Below are 21158 nucleotides of genomic sequence, written 5' to 3' on the forward strand. Positions count from 1 at the left end.
CAGGCGTCAACCCCACGCGACATTGTCTGGCTCGATACGGCTGCTCCGTACACGGTACGTGCCGCCTCACAGAGCGCACACGTGTGTCTCTGCGCAGCAGCCACCGGTCGGGACGGAATACAGCACTACAGGACTTACCCGATGCTCTGTCATAACGCCCTAATAAACAGACCAGGAGGTACCATTCCGTCACCACACGTCATCCACGGTTTCGTTTTCAATTTGTGGAACGAAGTGAGGAAAGTGATTACAGTTTGCCACATGTCTTCCCCATGGTTAGATTAACGTGGCTGTTTCACCTGATAACGTTCCTGACAGATACTCCTAGGCATTTCTGGCTTATGATCAATTCCATTGACTGGTGGCCGATCCCTCCACAGAATTGTCTGAATGATAACTCTTTCGCCATTTGATTGATTATTATTTTCCTTATAGATATACTTCTAGAATTTCCATTTTGGATCCTTTTTCAAGTGATTCAGTATTATATTTCAGAAATTAGTTACATTTCATGTCATAGTACATCGCTGCTACAGCCAATTTTCCGTCACTTGTATCATAGTATAATTACCATTCCCCTTGTCCTGTTTCTTTCATCTGTGATTCAGCATATTTGTTATTTGACCTTACAGAAATCATCTTGTTAATGCCACTTACATGGTTGGTTTGAGTACCAAGTGCAAGCATCATGTAGGCGGTCAAAAATTTGTACTGAAGCCCTCCCTCAAATTCTGCCGAAATTCTGTGAAGTTGAGAAAGTAGGCATTTAAGCTGTGAAGCTACATCATTAATTGTGCCCGGATAGCTAGGTTGATGAATCGATGGCTTTCGGTGTTCAACTGAGTTGCTGAATCCATTTTTATGCACAATGTTTGGAATGCCGACATCGCAGCATTCTTCAGGTGGTGCGGTCTGTGTTATGTGTACTCCAATCTGACGGTGAAGTCTTGTTGCTAGTGAGTCGCTGTTTATAGGCGACTTCGACTCCCAGTGCCCGCTACGCTCTTTGATTCTTATTTTTTTTTCACAGCTTGCACTGTTAATTTGTGACGCACCCACGCTCTTACCGTTTCCCGGTTCTAGTGGATGAAATGGCCTGCGATATCTTAATAAATTGAGTGCTGGTCCCCAAGTATTGTTTAAATTGAAAACTCCGCCACTGTCCATTAGGTTTTCGGATATATAGGCCGCGAGTACCATCTACAGCTCAAAGCACCTGAGTAGATGGCTGGGGCCAGTCTTCGAAATATCGTAACGAAAATGGAATCTATAACTAGGCTGAACACACGAAAGCAGCCTATTAATCAAACGCGAGGAAAAACATGATAGATCCCAATTTGTTTGACAACACTACCGTCCACGAAAAGGAGGTTTTTAGGTTAGAGTCTCGGTGGGGTACACGGTTCAAATAGCCTAGAAATATGAAAACATGGAAAATTCCGCTGAAAGCTGTATAAGAAACTAAGATACATAGCAACCTACGACGCCAACCAAGGTTTGCGATTTCACTTTCTTTTCGGTTTCCGTAGTCCGACCAGGACTCGATCCGCGATCTGTTACCAGGCACGCGGTTTACCGCTAGGCCATCAGAATTGACATGAAAACGTAACAGTATGTACAGCATTAAATTATTAGCGAGTGTTGTAGAGAAAGCTCTCGCCATGTGTAATTCTTTGGAATGAATTGGTGTTTTCGGAACGACGGCCACTAGGACGTGTAGATTACACTGTACTGTGGTTGGCTGTGATCTTGCCAATGTCGGCATATTGTACATACAGAATAGAAAATAAATTATGTGCAACAGTAAATTGTATTTATAGTTGAACAAATGCTATACACTGAAGAACTCTGGCAATATTTACAGTAAGCAATAATTGCCTAGACAACGACAGAAGAAAATTTCTAACCGAAGATGAACATACATACATAGTATTTGGTAATTCGTTTCCAACTGTCCAATATCGCACGAAATCTCGCGGCCAGTCGATAGGAAAACGCTGATATTTCAGTCTCTTGATGTGAGACAAATATCTAAATTTATCTTTAGCGTTTTTATTTTTCATTTGTGTAGCGAACTGTATATTGTTGCAGCAGTCGAGCGGTCTTTTAGAAGTCTCCCATCAACTGCACGTGAGCTCAACTGTCTCTTACGTAATGCACAGTGAAGCATATACTCAGTCATCTGCTTATGACACAACCAGTACTTCATGCATTTTACGTAACATTGGTTATGAAATGTGGTTTAACACCTGCGGACGGCAGAACGGGTACACGGCTTTTTTTTTCTTTTTCTCTCCTCTCATTTCCCTGCTTCGGTAAACACAGGATTTTTACGCACATACGCTAACGTAACTATATTGCTCGGCAAAGCAATCTGTAGCTCTAGCTGTCGTGGAAATTGACTTTCTCAAGTGACTATATATAGCAATGTTCCTATTGAAGGCAGTCCAGTGCAGTTAACAATGAAATCCCAACGCCACAGCACAGCAGCACGCCGCTAGAGGAACCAAAGAAATGGTGCAGCCCACTAACAAAACGGAGACCAACAGCGCCATCTTGTTTATGATCCTGTAACGGCGTGCTACGGTACTCTCCTGCTGGGACTTATTTGCTTATCGGGACTGCAAACATGTACCTAGAACCAATAACAATTAATTACTTTACTTTTTTGCAGGTAATGATTAAAAGTTTATTATTATGCTCGTAACGGGACGAAATGGTAAGACGTAAAAGTTGCTACAACAGGATCATAAGGCAGTGTGTTGCGCTGTTAGGCAACTCGCACACGAAGCGGCGTAAATAACGCCCGTTACCGACTCGAGTTGGTAACCGGTCGAATGCGTATCACTTCTTGTGCCGATAAACAGGGCTCCGAGACTCGCGACTGCGAAAGTGGCTCTTTGGCAAGCGAACTGAGTTGGGTCGTCACCTCGAACAAAGTTCTGTGTGTGTTAAATTCAAAGAAAAACGAGCAAATTGTGACGACTAGCTTTCAACGGGACGGATAAACATCCCATTTTATACAACTGCAAGCTCCCAGGCAACTACAGGAAGGATTTGCCAGAGAAAACGCGGTCAGAAGCATGGAAGAATTTCTTGTGGACTGTATGTCGTGTACTGCATGTTTATTGTTCACAATAAAGTTACTGGTCCATCAACGGGAATACATGTACAAATAATGGAAATCACGCCTGGAGTAGTCTTTTGTGTCAGTAGCAGGCTGTGTCGTATAAAATCACATTGTCAAGTGCAAACGAACAGTGGAAACAACGGGAAACGACTACAAATCTCCGATACGCGTAAAAGCAAAGGTGTCCACATATAAATGACAATGTGCACAAACCACAATCACATTACCCTATGTATATATCTCAAGATTTTTCAAAATAAAAGTAACATTGTGTTAAGGCGGAAGAAATCAACTGAGGCAAATCATTGTAGCATTGTTCAGGCCTTCTATAAAAAGCTATGACTTTCGACTCTGTCCGTTACAGCACATTGGACGCTACATATAGTCTTCAGTTTACGTTTCTTCTACGGATGAATCCTTAATTTTCTTCGGTTTCTCACTCGTATGTAGCAACAATAGAAAAATACATCTTCCTCTGTGCTCGACATGCCGAATATAACCAGAAGATGTTGATGCTACGAAGAATATTCGCCCTCTCCCACGCCCGCACGCGGCGCCTGCTGTTTCTCACTTCAGAGTTTCGCCGTGTGCAGAACCGCGCTGCCAACCAGTCTGCAACCAGCTGCCAATATACAAGGTGGAGCGAATAACAGTGGCCCGAGAGAGAGAGAGGATTACGACTGGACGTGATTGTACGAGATGCTATCCAAAATTTTCGGGACTGGTGGTGTCATCTGTTGCAAATCTTACCTTTGGGCTAATGGTCACCATCACCCTCGAAGTAGTTCCCATCCGCACCTACATACTGGTCCCAGCGCTTCTGTCTTTGGTCAAACGTTTTCTGGAAGTCCTGTTCTTTGAGGGTGTTTATCACCGCCAATGATGCTTCTTGAATCCTCTCTACGAGGTGCATTCAAGTTCTAAGGCCTCCGATTTTTTTTCTAATTAACTACTCATCCGAAATCGATGAAACTGGCGTTACTTCTCGACGTAATCGCCCTGCAGACGTACACATTTTTCACAACGCTGACGCCATAATTCCATGGCAGCGACGAAGGCTTCTTTAGGAGTCTGTTTTGACCACTGGAAAATCGCTGAGGCAATACCACCACGGCTGGTGAATGTGCGGCCACGGAGAGTGTCTTTCATTGTTGGAAAAAGCCAAAAGTCACTAGGAGCCAGGTCAGGTGAGTAGGGAGCATGAGCAATCACTTCAAAGTTGTTATCACGAAGGAACTGTTGCGTAACGTTAGCTCGATGTGCGGGTGCGTTGTCTTGGTGAAACAGCACACGCGCAGCCCTTTCCGGACGTTTTTGTTGTAGTGCAAGAAGGAATTTGTTCTTCAAAACATTTTCGTAGGATGCACCTGTTACCGTAGTGCCCTTTGGAACGCAATGGGTAAGAATTACGCCCTCGCTGTCCCAGAACATGGACACCATCATTTTTTCAGCACTGGCGGTTACCCGAAATTTTTTTGGTGGCGGTGAATCTGTGTGCTTCCATTGAGCTGACTGGCGCTTTGTTTCTGGATTGAAAAATGGCATCCACGTCTCATCCATTGTCAGAACCGACGAAAAGAAAGTCCCATTCATGCTGTCGTTGCGCGTCAACATTGCTTGGCAACATGCCACACGGTCAGCCATGTGGTCGCCCGTCAGCATTCGTGGCACCCACCTGGATGACACTTTTCGCATTTTCAGGTCGTCATGCAGGATTGTGTGCACAGAACCCACAGAAATGCCAACTCTGGAGGCGATCTGTTCAACAATCATTCGGCGATCCCCCAAAACAATTCTCTCCACTTTCTCGATGATGTCGTCAGACCGGCTTGTGCGAGCCCGAGATTGTTTCGGTTTGTTGTCACACGATGTTCTGCCTTCATTAAACTGTCGCACCGACGAACGCACTTTCGACACATCCATAACTCCATCACCACATGTCTCCTTCAACTGTCGAATTTCAATTGGTTTCACACCACGCAAATTCAGAAAACGAATGATTGCACGCTGTTCAAGCAAGGAAAACGTCGCCATTTTAAGTATTTAAAACAGTTCTCATTCTCGCCGCTGGCGGTAAAATTCCATCTGCCGTACGGTGCTGCCATCTCTGGGACGTATTGACAATGAACGCGGCCTCATTTTAAAACAATGCGCATGTTTCTATCTCTTTCCAGTCCGGAGAAAAAAAAATCGGAGGCCTTAGAACTTGAATGCACCTCGTAGAGTGTCGAACGGACGACCTTCCAACTGGAGTTGAAGTTTTGAGAATAGCGCGAAGTCGCAAGGTGCCAAATCTGACGAGTACAGTGGGTGGGGTACAACCGCCATGTTGTTTTTTGCGAAAAAGGTCCTGATGAGCAAGGACGTGTGACAGGGCGCATTGTCGTGATGCAGCAGCCAGTTCCCTTGACGCCAAAGTCCGGGACGTCGTCGCCGCACGTTTTCACGGAGCCGTCGCGAAACGCCGCAGTAGTACGCGGAATTCACTGTTTGGTTGGGTGGGACGATTTCTTTGTGCACAATTCCATTGGTATCAAAGTAAACGGTGATAATGCTCTTCACTTTGCTCTTCACCTGTCTCGCTTTTTTGGGTCTTGGAGAGCCGGAGCTCTTCCACTCAAACACACGCGTACGGCTCATGCTCAGTCCCCCAAACACTTGTTCAACCATTGCAAGGGTCTCCGTGTTTGTGTCTCTCGTCACGGAAATGGAACTGCATAATATTGCGAAAGGGTATGCCATTTCTTTTTGCGTTAAATTGTGTGAAAACGCGACGAAAACTTACGGTCAGATTCAGAAGGCTTTTGGAGAGGAGGTTGTGTCAAGAGCTCAAGTTTTTCGTTGGCATAAAATGTTTAGTGGAGGCAAAACTAATGTTGAAGATGAAGACTGCAGTGGACGACCATCATCCTCACGGACGGGTGTCAACTTGGCCAGGGTGAGTGAACTCGTACAATCTGATCGAAGATTATCCGTGAAAATGATTGCAGAACAACTGAACATCAATCGAGAAACGGTTCGTCTAATAATAACTGAAGATCTTGGTATGAGAAAGATTTGTGTAAAAATGGTCCCCAATAACCTCACACCACAACAGCGAGAAACACAGAAAAATGTGGCAGCCGATCTGTTAGAGCAAACGGAAATCAATCCAGAGTTGTTGAGTCGTGTTATCACTGGTGATGAAAGTTGTTTTTTTCAGTACGATCCAGAGACAAAACGCCAAAGATAGCAAAGGTGCTCAAAGGGATCACCCAGATCAAAAAAAGCTCGCATGTCAAAGTCAAAAGTGAAATGCATGCTTGTATGCTTCTTTGATTCCAAGGGAATTGTTCATAAAGAGTGGGTGCCTCCTGGACAAACAGTTAACCAATATTACTACAAAGAAATTTTAGAAGGACTTCGTAAAAGAGTTCTTCGTATCCGTACCAACATTGCTGATAATTGGATTCTGCATCACAATAATGCGCCATCCCATACTGTTCTGTCAGTACAGCAATTTTTAACCTCAAAACAAATTTCAGTACGACCACGGCCACCTTATTCACCAGATATCGCTCCGTGTGACTTTTTTCTATTTCCAAGAGTCAAAACGGCGGTCAAGGGACACCATTTTCAAACAACACAAGATGTCCAAAAAGCTGTGACGAGGGTCTTGAAGGATATTACAGAAGATGAGTTCCAGAAATGTTACCATCAATGGCAGAAGCGCTGGAAAAAGTGTATGCAATCAGAAGGGAACTACTTTGAAGGAGACAACACTAAACTTGACTAAACCGGTAAGCAACATTTTTTTCACATCAGTCTATTTATTGTCGCACCTCGTATTTGATCGCTACCCACTTCCATCCTCGTTACCTGAACTCGCCTCGATTCGGCTGGTAGATTAGTATAATATTCTCTTTAAAACTATACAGGGCCTTCAGATATCTATTCAGAGACGACCGAAAGCTGTTTTGAACGTCAACGAGTATCCTACACCGTATTAGGCTCGGCAGTGTGTTGTGGTTTTGGTGTTTCCATGCTTTTGTCCAATCCAAGTACGTACAGCGAGATTGGACTGAGAAAAGTTTGGGACTTGTACGGGCACTGATAACCAGGCAGTTGAGCACCCCACAAACCAAAAATCATCATCATCATCATCATTATCATCATGTGGATTTCCTCATTTACGGCCCGTATCGCCGGTGGAATAAATCCCCAATCGTCTCTGCTCAGATAATGATATACTTTCATTATCGTGTAACATTCCAGCAACACCACAATGCGGCATTCGTCGCACGGTGGATAGTGTTCACAATTTTTTGACCCATCGGTGCACGTGGATTGGGACTCAAAATTATCTCGGTTAGACTGTACTGCACAGTATTTCGCACATGTCAACAGCATTAAACACACACCATTACATCAAAGCTGCCGTCTGGTGAAATTTTCATCGTTCTAGAAAAGACTGTGGATATCTACATATCGTAGGAGAAGTTCTTCTTTTAAAGGTTACCTGCTCTTAACGTGGACTGTGAGCGTCGTGTTGGGACGTGAAAAACCGAGCCCTAATACCAACGCCGGTTTCACTCACACTGCCGAGGTAACGCCAACGACACACAAACAGCGGGCTATACTATTAGCGGAACAGCAGTTGGGACCATGTTACGCAGTTGGCAACATTTTCTTTTTTTTCTGGCCCATCAGGGAAAAATTTAAAGCAGTTTCCGCGCAGCAACACCCGTTTCCATGAAAACGGCGTACGCAATTACGAAGGGCAGTTTGTGTTGTGCGCAATATCAACGCACATCGCGGCTCTGTGAATGTGCGGCACACTGCAATTTCGCAGCCAACATCGGTCACTGTAAAACGCCTCAGCCTTTCTTCAAAGCAGCCTGTAGTATTTTCGCTATGTCGTCCAGCTTACAGACAACGTTTTTCTAACAGTTACAACTACTCTGAATTAATGTTACATAGTAAATACACTACTGGCCATTAAAATGGAGATAGTGTCTTTATTTTAAAATTAGTCTCACGAAGCCAGTTTCCTTTAAAATTAGTCTCACAAAGCCTGTAAGGACATGTACACACCTCCGATCCTTGTGCTCCCCAGAAAAAAAAAATTGTATCCGCCACCGCACCGCGCTATATTTTACGGCAATGTCTGGCTGCAAAGGTTAACATTTCTGCAATGTGGATGCAGTACACATCAATACTTTAGTACAGCCCGGTGATATTTCTGACAGAGCGGGCTATTGCAAGTAGCAGCTGAGGTGTGGCTAAAATGTGGTCGATGTTGTCCACTTCGGGTGGAGATATCTAATCTGTCATCTGGAAAATTCTTCCCTCTCGCTATCAGCCTTGTTTCCCCTTTTTCACACCAACAGCACTGCAGTGCCAAGTCGTGTAATCTGAGCGGTGAAACAATATTGGAAAGTTGGCACAAACAGAGGCATCCGATTTGGTTGCTGTCTTCTGGAATGTAGACGTGGGCAAACGAGAGAACCATGTGTTTCATAGATGTGATACGTGAACATCCAAACTAATATACACACTTAAAATGGACGTTCTCACTGCCATCGTTGTGGTTCAAATGGCTCTGAGCACTATGCGACTTAACATCTGAGGTCATCAAGTCCCCTAGAACTTGGAACTACTTAAACCTAACTAACCTAAGGACATCACACACATCCATGCCCGAGGCAGGATTCGAACCTGCGACCGTAGCGGTCGCGCGGTTCGACACTGAAGCGCCCAGAACCCTCGGCCACACCGGCCGGCCCATCGTTGTGGTACATGACCTACGTATTCTGCATACACTAATCAGCAAGAACATTATGACCACCTACCTAACAGCCAGTATTCAACCTTTAGCACGGATAACAGCGGCACACATCGTGTTATGGAAGCAAAGAGGCCTTGGTAGGTCGCTGGAGAGGGAGAGAGAGAGAGAGAGAGAGAGAGAGAGAGAGAGAGGGGGGGGGGGGGGGAGCGGGGATGAATTCTGAAGGCACATTCAGTCACATGCCAGATTTATTCGATCGCATCCAGATCTGGTGAGTTAGGGGGCCGGCACATCAATTGCAACTCGCGTGTTCCTCTAACCAGTCCATCACACTCCTGGCCTTGTGACATGGCCAATTATCATATTGAAAAATGCCATTACCATCGGGAAACATAGTCTCCATGAAGTGGTGTATGTGGTGTGTAACCAGTGCACGATACACCTTGGCCGTCATGGTGCCTTGCAGAAGCGGCACTGAACCCATGGATGCCTACTTGGACGTTCCCCAGAGCATATGGAGCCACGTCCATCCCGCAGCACAGATGTCAAGGAGCCGTTACCCTGGAAGACAATGGATTTGCGCCCTCCCATCGGCATGATGAAGAAGGTATCAAGATTCATGAGACCATACAACTGTCTGCCACTGCGCCAGCGTTCAGTGCCGATGGCCACGTGCTTATTTCCGTCGTAGTTGCCAATGTCGTGATGTTAACATTGCCACATGCATGGGTCGTTGGCTGGAGAGACCCACCGGTTGGAGTGTGTTCTGTGTGTTCTGACACAATTTTACTCTGTCCAGCATTAAAGTCAGAGGTTAGTTCCGTCACAGTCCGTCGCCTATTCTATATGACTTCCCAGTTACGAGTCGCCCAATCCCACGACGTCTGGACGTGGTTTCAGCACATGTTGAAGACACTCACCACGCACTCCTCGAACACCCGACATGTCGTGCAGTTTCCGAAATGCTCGTGCCGAATCTCCAGGTCATCAAAATTTGCTCTCGGTCTAACTCAGATAGATCGCGTGCCTTTTCATTCTACATACGGAGAGCAGGCTCACTGACAGTACACGCACCTTGCGACGTCAGGTGACGCTGCTATCGCCTGGACGGGTTTGTGTCGTCAGTAGGTGGCTGATAAGGGTGGATATGAAACCTAAACCTTTCTCAAGCTTCAGCACCTGTGTTTCCATTTTCAAGGGCAGCAACTTGTCAACTCTCCTTTTTTCTATTACTGTCTTTGTATACATTTATTTGCAAGACGCAAAGTTCTCCTCATGGGTGTATCGTTCTAGTAGTAGACGTATCTTACTTAAGAAGTTCATGTTTCTCCCATTGTGCTGCACAATTAAATATTAAACATTATTTTAAACTTAATGATTTTCTAGAGTCCTTTCAGCAAACCGTTGCAAACGTCGCACTTTGAAGATGTCCATTAGACTTCTGCGTGAATTACCCGCAGGCAAAAACGGAAGATTGATCACAAATCCGGTTGAAAATCGGTACTTACACTACTGGCCATTAAAATTGCCACACCAAGAAGAAATGCAGATGATAAACGCGTATTCATTGGACAAATATATTATACTACAACTGACATGTGATTACATTTTCACGCAGTTTGGGTGCATAGATCCTGAAAAATCAGTACCCAGAACAACCACCTCTGGCCGTAATAACGGCCTTGATACGCCTGGGCATTGAGTCAAACAGAAGTTGGATGGCGTGTACAGGTACAGCTGCCCATGTAGCTTCAACACGATACCACAGTTCATCAAGAGCAGTGACTGGCGTATTGTGACGAACCAGATGCTCGGCCACCATTGACCAGACGTTTTCAATTGGTGAGAGATCTGGAGAATATGCTGGCCAGGGCAGCAGTCGAACATTTTCTGTATCCAGAAAGGCCCGTACAGGACCTGCAACATGCGATCGTGCGTTATCCTGCTGAAATGTAGGTTTGCGCAGGGATCGAATGAAGGGTCGTAACACATCTGAAATGTAACGTCCACTGTTCAAAGTCCCGTCAATGCGAACAAGAGTTGACCGAGACATGTAACCAATAGCATTCCATACCATCACGCCGGGTGATACGCCAGTATGGCGATGACGAATACACGCTTACAATGTGCGTTCACCGCGATGTCGCCAAACACGGATGCGACCATCATGATGCTGTAAGCAGAACCTGGATTCATCCGAAAAAAATGATTTTTTGCCATTCGTGCACCGAGGTTCGTCGTTGAGTACATCATCGCAGGCGCTCCTGTCTGTGAAGCAGCGTCAAGGGTAACCGCAGCCATGGACTCCGAGCTGATAGTCCATGCTGCTGCAAACGTCGCCGAACTGTTCGTGCAGATGGTTGTTATCTTGCAAATGTCGCCATCTGTTGACTCAGGGATCGATACGTGGCTGCACGATCCGTTACAACCATGCGGATAAGATGCCTGTCATCTCGACTGCTAGTGATACGAGGCCGTTGGGATCCAGCACGGCGTTCCGTATTACCCTCCTGAACCAACCGATTCCATATTCTGCTAACAGTCATTGGATCTCGACCAACGCGAGCAGCAATGTCGCGATACGATAAACCGCAATCGCAATAGGCAACAATCCGACGTTTATCATAGCCGGAAACGTGATGGTACGCATTTCTCCTCCTTACACGAGGCATCACAACAACGCTTCACCAGGCAACGCTGGTCAACTGCTGTTTGTGAATGAGAAATCGACTGGAAACTTTCCTCATGTCAGCACGTTGTAGGTGTCGCCACCGGCGCCAACCTTGTGTGAATGCTCTAAAAAGCTAATCTTTTGCATATCACAGCATCTTCTTCCTGTCGGTTAAATTTCGCGTGTGTAACACATCTTCTTGGTGCGGCAATTTTAATGGCCAGTAGTGTAGTTGATAACTGGTCTTGTGAATTCTCGGACGGGCTCCATTCATGATATATTCAAAAAACCTTAAAAATTAAAAAAATCTTTTAACTGCCTGGATGGCGTGCATAGATACACATTAAAATGTGATGACTAGACTAGTTTCAACTTGTAATGCAACCATTCTCCGATCATGTTTATACGAGACGTAAGCTGAAAAAAACTGGATGTATCATGGAGTATCTTGCACTTGTGTAAGAGGTAATTTCAATGAACAACTTTTTGGTTGTGACAGCAAAACAAAAATGCGACTGATTCTACGCCATTGGTTATAAAATCAGACGTAATACATGAAAAAGTCGTTGTTACACCACGTAGTATGTTTTTGCCGCCTAGATACATAGCATACCGACGAACTTTTTACGTTCCACGACTGTGGTGCTTCCAACGGTGATAGTAGAAACAGATGTGTCTCAAAAAGCGTTTTCGCAGTGTCAGTGTAGATACAGGTCTTGCTGAATATAAGCTCACCTCCTGAGCCCCTGAGTCATTGTATGTGACATGGCTGTATGTTCCTGCACGTTCAGGCGAACAATACGTCACTCTTCTCGGGCGCTATCGCGTGTGAGATCTTGCATGACGTTGAGCCTCCCTTTCTAAATTCCCCCCCCCCCCCCCTCCGGTACCACATCATTCTTCACAGAAGACAGTCGGAATCCCACGACTGCGAGACGCAATATTTCAGAATAATGAATTGCACTCTCGATAGGCCATGATGCTGCCTCTGTAGAATTCTGGTATGAGTACTTACTGTATAATGTTTCTCCTTGTTTCATGAGTCACAACCCGCGACAGCTCGTGTAAATTTTACCACTGTGCTACCATACAGTGGCCTATAGCCTTTTGACTTATAAGGCTAGTAATCATAGCTAAATTGAGTATATTAATTTTATATATATAAACTGATCTGAGTAAATGTATTTTAATTTTATAATTAATCGTTTAACATTGCAAGGAATAAAAGGAACTGAAAAAATTATGGTGACAGCCCGAATCGAAACCCAGCAGACGAACTGCCAGTCAGTGCGCTTGACCACTGTGTTACAGAGCTGCTGCTTGAAAGCCTCTTGTACTCTGCGCGTAAATCTTTAAAGAGCGTTTTACCTTTCCCTACATCCTACTCAGGAGAAATATGCTAGAAACTTGAAAGGGGCGTATACGTGCTTCTATTCACATGGTTTGAGCCGAATCAGTAAGCCTTGTCCCACACCATTCTGTTATTGGATTTCCACTTGGGAGTAGATCATCTTAACTCAAAACTGTACTTTCTCCTTCAGATATGTACTGTAAAATGGCCTTTCATACTAAATTTCCTCATGTAAGTGCTTTGTTTACCATCAATAACCTTTTGACTTGGAAGGATGCTACTTGAAAATAAACTGAATACATTAATTTTATGTATATCATTGAACCGTTTAAATATATTTAAATTTTATAACTGATAGTATAACATTGCGAAGAATAAAATAAAATGAAAGAAGAGATTATGATAGTAGTGGGAATCGAACGCGAGCTAAAGAATTGCCAGTCAGTGCGCATAATCACTCCCCCCACAGTGCTATTACATAAACTAGACTTCAAGAATCTTTCATACTCTATTCTCCACAGTAGGTTACACGCACTTTCAAGGAAAAATACTGCTCTAGTGCTGTGAGCAACATAGCACTCATAGTGCCGGAAGCGATGATGTCACCTCCGAACTTGCGCTGTGAAAAACAAACAGTTGCGTCCCTTCACCGAGTTGATCATTGGGCGGCTGTCCACCATATCAGCACTCAACACTGGTTTCTAGTTATCGCAGAGACAAAAATAGCTTTTCATGCGCTTTATTTGCATACCAGCACGCATTTGAAGAGTAATGGCGTAATTTCAGTGCCATTTCCGGCACGTATTCGAAGAGAAATAGCGTAATTTTAGCACAATATCTACACTGTGCTATAGCACATTAGCACACGATAGCCGGCCGGTGCTGGTCATAACACGATCTTCTCGCAAACAAACAACATTAAAACTCGATATCAGAATCAGAAACACACTGTGCAATCAGTCTTTGTATACAGAATGCAAATGGCGTTACTCCTACGTAGTCCAGCGGTTGGACTGAAATGCTAATATACTGGCGGAAAAAAAAAACGCAACACCAAGAAGGAGTTGTGCGACATAAACGAAAGTTGGTTGACGCGTTTCTACGTCTGAATGATGAAGTCTACTCAGATTTCGCGACAATTGCATAAGATTGGCGCTAGTGGCACCGCTATGAGGATGCACATCAGGTTTGCTTTTTAAACACACTGTAACGTTCGTGAAAGTTAGTTGCCTTTGAGCTTGGACGTAGTGACTTTAGGTTAGCCTACAATTCCTTTAAAGCAACAAAAACGCCATCGTTAGTACCTCACCGAACTTGAAAGAGGTCGTATAATAGGGCTACGAGAAGTTGGATGTTCCTTCTGCGATATTGCAGAAAGATTTCAAAGGAATATAGCCTCTGTATATGATAGCTGGCAGCAGTAGTCACGGAAATGTGCGGTCGCAAGAAGACCGCGCTCCGGACGGCCACGTGGCACTACCGGAGGGAAGACCATTGCATTTGGCGCATCGCTCTGACGCATCGTGCTACATATGCAGCAGCAATCTGAGCAGCAGTTGGCACCACAATGACAACGGTTGCTTCAAGGGCAGCTCTCCGCGCCAGACCCCCTGTAGCGTGTATTCCACTGACAGCAAAGCCACCGCCATCTGCGACTTCAGTGGCGTCAAGGGAGACACTGGAGAGCAGGGTGAAGGTCTGTTGTGTTTTCTGATCAAAGCCGGTTCTGCCACGGTGCCAGTGATGACCGTGTGTTGGTTAGAATGAGGCGAGATGAGTGCCTGCAACCAAGCTCTCTGCGCGTTAGACACACTGGACCTACATCTGGAGTTACTGCCTGTGGTGCTGTTCCGTACGACGGTAGATTATCCAACGCAACCTGACTGCAAAATTTGTACGTCAATCTGGTGATTCGATCTGTTGTGCTGCCATTCACGAACAGAATTCCAGGGGACGTTTTCCTCCAAATTAGCGATCGCCCACATACCGCTGTTGTAACTCAACAAGCTCTTCAGGGTGTCGACATGCTGCCTCGGCCTGCTCGATCACCAAATCTGTCTCCAGTTGAGCACATACGGGACATCATCGGGCAACTCCAGCGTCGTCCACAAATAGCATTAGCCGTCCCTGTATTGGACGACCAAGTGGAGCAGACGAGGAACGCCTTCCCACAATCAGACGTACTGTATATATACGACACAATTCATGCAAATTTGCATTCTTGCCTTCAAAATTTTGAGGTTACACCAGTTATGTACCAGCGTTTCACACTTACAATGGCGTATCTCGTGCTTTCAATAACCTGTGGTCTTTCAATGTTAATGACTTAAATATGTTACTTAGAACTAGTAAATACATCAAAAAAGGTTTTGCATCACCTCGGTTCCGAAAGTTCCGGAACCTTTACAGAAAATTGGAATAGAGATCAATATTAAAATCATTTCCGCCCTCTTTATTGCTCATGAAAACCTTACATACCATGTTGTACCACCATACAGCGAGACCTTCAGAAGTGGTGGTCCAAATTGCTTTAAACACCGGTACCTCTAATACCCAGTAGCACGTTCTCTTGCATTGACGCATGCTCGTATTCGTATACTACACTATTCACAAGTTCATCAAGTCACTGTTGGTCCAGATTGTCCCACTCCTCAACGACGACCCGGCTTAGATCCCTCAGAGTGGCTGATGGATCGCGTTGTCCATAAAGGTCTTTTCAGTCTATCCCAGGCACGTCTGGAGAACATGCTGGGCACTCTAGTTGAGCGATGTCATTATCCTGAAGGAAGTCAATCAAAAGACGTGCACGACGGGGTTGAGAGTTGTCGCCCATGAAGACGAATGCCTCGCCAATATGCTGCCGATATGGTTGCACTATCGGCCGGAGGATGGCATTCACGTATCGTAGATCCGTTACGGCGCCTTCCATGACCACCAGCGGTGTACGTCGGCACCACATAATGCCGCCCCAAAACAGCAGGAAACCTCTACCTTGCTGCACTCGCTGGACAGGTGTTCAGCCTGACCGGGTTGCCTCCAAACACGTCTCCTACGATTGTCTGGCTGAATGCATATGCGACACTCATTGGTGAGAACTTGATGCCAATCCTGAACGGTCTTTTCGGCATGTTGTTGGGCCCATCTGTATCACTTTGCATGGTGTGGTTGCAAAGATGGACCTCGCCATGGACGTCGGGAGTGACTTGGTGCATCAAATGGCTCCAAGCACTATGGACTTAACATCTGAGGTCATCAGTCACCTAGACTTAAACTACTTAAAGCTAACTAACCTAAGGACATCACACACATCCATGCCCGAGGCATGGATGCGACCGTAGCAGCAGCACGGTTCCGGACTGAAGTGCCTAGAGCCGCTCGGCCACTGCGGCCGGTTCGTTGTTCATCATGCACCCTATGGCGCACAGTTTGAGTCTTAACACGACGTCCTGTGGCTGCACGAAAACCATTATTCAACATGGTGGCGTTGGTGGCAGGGCTCCTCCGACTTATAATCCGTAGGTAGCGGTCAACCACTACAGTAGTAGTCCTAGGGCGGCCTGAGCGAGGCATGTCATCGACAGTTCCTGTCTCTCTGTATCTCCTCCATGTCAGAATAACATCCCTTTGCTTCACTCCGAGACGCTTGGACACATTCCTTGTTGAGAGTCCTTCCTGGCACAAAGTAACAATGCGGACGCGATCGAACCTCGATACTGACCGTCTAGACATGGTTCACTACAGACAACACCTTGCTAGTGGAATGACTGGAACTGATCGGCTGTCGGTACCCCTTCGTCTAATAGGCGCTGCTCATGCGTGGTTGTTTACATCTTTGGGCGGATTTAGTGAAATCTCTGAACAGTCAAAGGGACTGTGTCTGTGATACACTACCCACAGTCAACGTCTATCTTCAGGAGTTCTGGGAACCGGGGTGATGCAAAACTTTTTTTGATGTGTGCATATTCCCGAAATTTTATTACTCTGGATTAATTATTTTTTGTGTCACTATTTTTTTCCGTCTGTGTAATATGCATGTCCGAGCATGTAGTACACTTCAAAGCAGTGTGACGCCACTTTCATGCTGCTGCACGTTTAATACATAGTAGGGTACAAACGTGACGCGCCACCTCAGACGTAGGCTTGGGGCCTTTTTGGAGGGACCTCCGCTCCTCCTCGGCCGCCGAGCGCTGCAGCAGGTGCCGAGTTCTTCTGGGGGCTGTTTCGCCGAGATCTGGGGAGATACCGGATGGCGCTGATTAGCGGAGACTTAATTACGGCAGAGCGTGGGCGGTGCGCGGGGCGGGGGCGGGGGCGGCACCTGGCTTGAGTAATGGCGGCAGACGCGCTGTGACCGCCTGCCCCCGGGCTGGCCGCTTCATTACTCCGGAGGCGGCGTAATTAGCCGCGCCCACGACTCGTCCTCCGACGCCACTGCAGGTGCTCGCGCAGAAGACCACCACTCCAGCGTAATTTCCTTCTTTCCTTTGCAGCCCGCCGAGATTGCCAGGGTTGTCCCACGACGTGCGACTGTCGGTCGGTTTGAGCCAGAAGGCAGAGTATGATTTCACTTGTACATATCTTGTTTGCTAACGGTACTGTTTATGTCGTTACAAGTGTGTATCATAACTGATGCTTAGGAGATTGTGCATGGTGAATTACGCCAAAGAAGAACGACAAAATATAGTGTAGTTTTATTTTAAAAATAACAGCTGTATTTCTGACGCAAAGAGCGTATCGCAACCATTTCCAAGTCAGACACGGACCGTCAGCGACGATGATTCATCAACTAATGGCACGCTCAGAGGAAAGGGTTCTGTGATGAGCCTTCCGCCTACTGGCAGACCACGTTCGGCTCTCAACAAAGAGAACGTGGAAAGAGTTAGGGCCAGAGTCGAAGAAGAACCAGAAACACCGACGAGAAGACGTTCGATGGAATTTGGGATGTCCTGACCATCCTTAAGCAAGATTTTAAAACACAATTTAAAGAGGATTCCATACAAAATGAAGATAGTGCAGCAAGTGATACCCGTGGACCACGAACTTCGCCGAAATTTTGCGATTTGCGTCCAAGAATTAGCCAGAGAAGACAATGAATTTGTTCATCAAATTATCATGTCCGAGGAAGCTCATTTCCATCTGAACGGCTTCGTCAATAAACAGAACTGTTGGTTCTGGTGTACGGCAAATTAGAGGATAATTCATCAGCGCCAACTGCACCTTATCAAGCATACAGTTTGGTGTGGGGTGACCTCGCAGGAAGTTATTCGTGCCTTATTTCTCTGAAGCTGATAACGGTGACAAATTGCCAATTATTAGTGAGAGATATCGGGACATGAATGACAATTTTTTACGTCCTGCATTAGAAAATCGTCCGGAAATGTGTGTTTCAGTAGGATGGGTCAGCCCCCCCCCCCCCCCAATCCCATAAAACCAGAGCCATAATGAACCTTCTGACGCAAACGTTCGGTGAGAGGAAAATTTCAAGAAATTCCATATTAATTGGCCGCGATGTTCCCCCGACCTTACGGGCCTCGATTGCTTCCTGTGGGGATATCTTAAGGAAAAATTTGGAAATTTGTGGTACGGTCTACGGGACCAAACTGCTGAGGTCATCGGTCCCTAGGCTTACACACTACTTAATCTAACTTATATTAACTTACGCTAAGGACAACACGCACATACATGCCGCGCGAACCGTGGCAAAACACCTAAGACCGCGCGGCTATCTTAAGGAACGTGTGTACAGGAACAATGCTAAGCTGTGTGCTTCATCCGAGACAAACAGGTACTTGAGTGCTGATTTTCCTATTTTGTACTCTATTCAGAGCCTACTAACTTGTCGAACTATCGGTCATATTGGCATAACCTGTGAAAACAATCGTTTGCAGTGACGTCAGCATTATCTTACAAGTCTCTTGAAATTTGACCTTATAAATGTTTATATAACAGCAACCCGTATGTGGCCACGTGATACTGTAGCTCACAAAGAAACATACTGAGGTGTAAACAAACGATTTTGATGAAACTTGGCGAGTATGTACAGGGATCAAAATTATAATGAACGACGGCGTTCAGCGAGAGAAACACAGTTGGTAACGGAACTTTTTCCATGTAGCCCTCGACTGCCTTTCCCTCGGTATAAGAAACGTGCACCCAGGTTGAAAGATGCAGTAAAGGGGACAGTCAGAGCAGTGTGCACAGGGGGTAGGGGGGGGGGGTGGACCAGCAGCATCCGAAGTGGGGCAGAGGTTACAGCAGCTAATTCGTATTCGGGAGGAACGTTTGAGATCCGTATCTCCATTCAGGTGCTTCCCTGCGTGGGTGCTAGAGCACAGCATTCTGCAAGAGGGGTCCGCTATCCGCAGGTGCTCTGTGGGCTACGGTAATTTCTAGGATTACAAGACCACACAAACTACAGAGCTACACTCCTGGAAATGGAAAAAAGAACACATTGACACCGGTGTGTCAGACCCACCATACTTGCTCCGGACACTGCGAGAGGGCTGTACAAGCAATGATCACACGCACGGCACAGCGGACACACCAGGAACCGTGGTGTTGGCAATCGAATGGCGCTAGCTGCGCAGCATTTGTGCACCGCTGCCGTCAGTGTCAGCCAGTTTGCCGTGGCATACGGAGCTCCATCGCAGTCTTTAACACTGGTAGCATGCCGCGACAGCGTGGACGTGAACCGTATGTGCAGTTGACGGACTTTGAGCGAGGGCGTATAGTGGGCATGCGGGAGACCGGGTGGACGTACCGCCGAATTGCTCAACACGTGGGGCGTGAGGTCTCCACAGTACATTGGTGTTGTCGCCAGTGGTCGGCGGAAGGTGCACGTGCCCGTCGACCTGGGACCGGACCGCAGCGACGCACGGATGCACGCCAAGACCGTAGGATCCTACGCAGTGCCGTAGGGGACCGCACCGCCACTTCCCAGCAAATTAGGGACACTGTTGCTCCTGGGGTATCGGCGAGGACCATTCGCAACCGTCTCCATGAAGCTGGGCTACGGTCCCGCACACCGTTAGGCCGTCTTCCGCTCACGCCCCAACATCGTGCAGCCCGCCTCCAGTGGTGTCGCGACAGGCGTGAATGGAGGGACGAATGGAGACGTGTCGTCTTCAGCGATGAGAGTCGCTTCTGCCTTGGTGCCAATGATGGTCGTATGCGTGTTTGGCGCCGTGCAGGTGAGCGCCACAATCAGGACTGCATACGACCGAGGCACACAGGGCCAACACCCGGCATCATGGTGTGGGGAGCGATCTCCTACACTGGCCGTACACCACTGGTGATCGTCGAGGGGACACTGAATAGTGCACGGTACATCCAAACCGTCATCGAACCCATCGTTCTACCATTCCTAGACCGGCAAGGGAACTTGCTGTTCCAACAGGACAATGCACGTCCGCATGTATCCCGTGCCACCCAACGTGCTCTAGAAGGTGTAAGTCAACTACCCTGGCCAGCAAGATCTCCGGATCTGTCCCCCATTGAGCATGTTTGGGACTGGATGAAGCGTCGTCTCACGCGGTCTGCACGTCCAGCACGAACGCTGGTCCAACTGAGGCGCCAGGTGGAAATGGCATGGCAAGCCGTTCCACAGGACTACATCCAGCATCTCTACGATCGTCTCCATGGGAGAATAGCAGCCTGCATTGCTGCGAAAGGTGGATATACACTGTACTAGTGCCGACATTGTGCATGCTCTGTTGCCTGTGTCTATGTGCCTGTGGTTCTGTCAGTGTGATCATGTGATGTATCTGACCCCAGGAATGTGTCAATAAAGTTTCCCCTTCCTGGGACAATGAATTCACGGTGTTCTTATTTCAATTTCCAGGAGTGTATTTGGACAGGGGAGCTGAAGTGCAGTGAAGTGTGTACGTGCGTGTCAAGAACAGCACAGCCTAGACTGTACGATGATATCAAATACAATCCTATCAGGGCTCATATGTGAGAAACGATCATCATCATCATCATCATCATCATCATCATCATCATCAGGTCTATTGGTTGGATGTCAGCTCTCCACTTGGATCTGTTAGAAGCCAATACATTTATTAACTTAAGGATTCCTGTATTATGTATAACTTGTTTTAAAAATGCCAGTCACGGTCGTACTCAAGCTATATTTCCTTGTGATGTTCCTTCGAGAACATTTACAAGGAAATGCTTGTATTATGTGAGCAATCCACCTGTGGTTTCTCCACTCTATTATCCTCCAAAATCACCTTTCTTC

The 21158-nt window shown here is 46.5% G+C and overlaps 1 long non-coding RNA gene across 1 annotated transcript in view; it reads right to left on the reverse strand.

The window, feature by feature from the left end:
- LOC126101627 (uncharacterized) overlaps positions 1-21158 on the reverse strand; it is a 327166-nt gene that overhangs the window by 2730 nt on the left and 303278 nt on the right. The gene's annotated exons all lie outside the window — the stretch shown is intronic.

This window comes from Schistocerca cancellata, chromosome 9 (genome assembly GCF_023864275.1).
Source record: "Schistocerca cancellata isolate TAMUIC-IGC-003103 chromosome 9, iqSchCanc2.1, whole genome shotgun sequence".
Taxonomy (NCBI): Eukaryota; Metazoa; Arthropoda; class Insecta; order Orthoptera; family Acrididae; genus Schistocerca; species Schistocerca cancellata.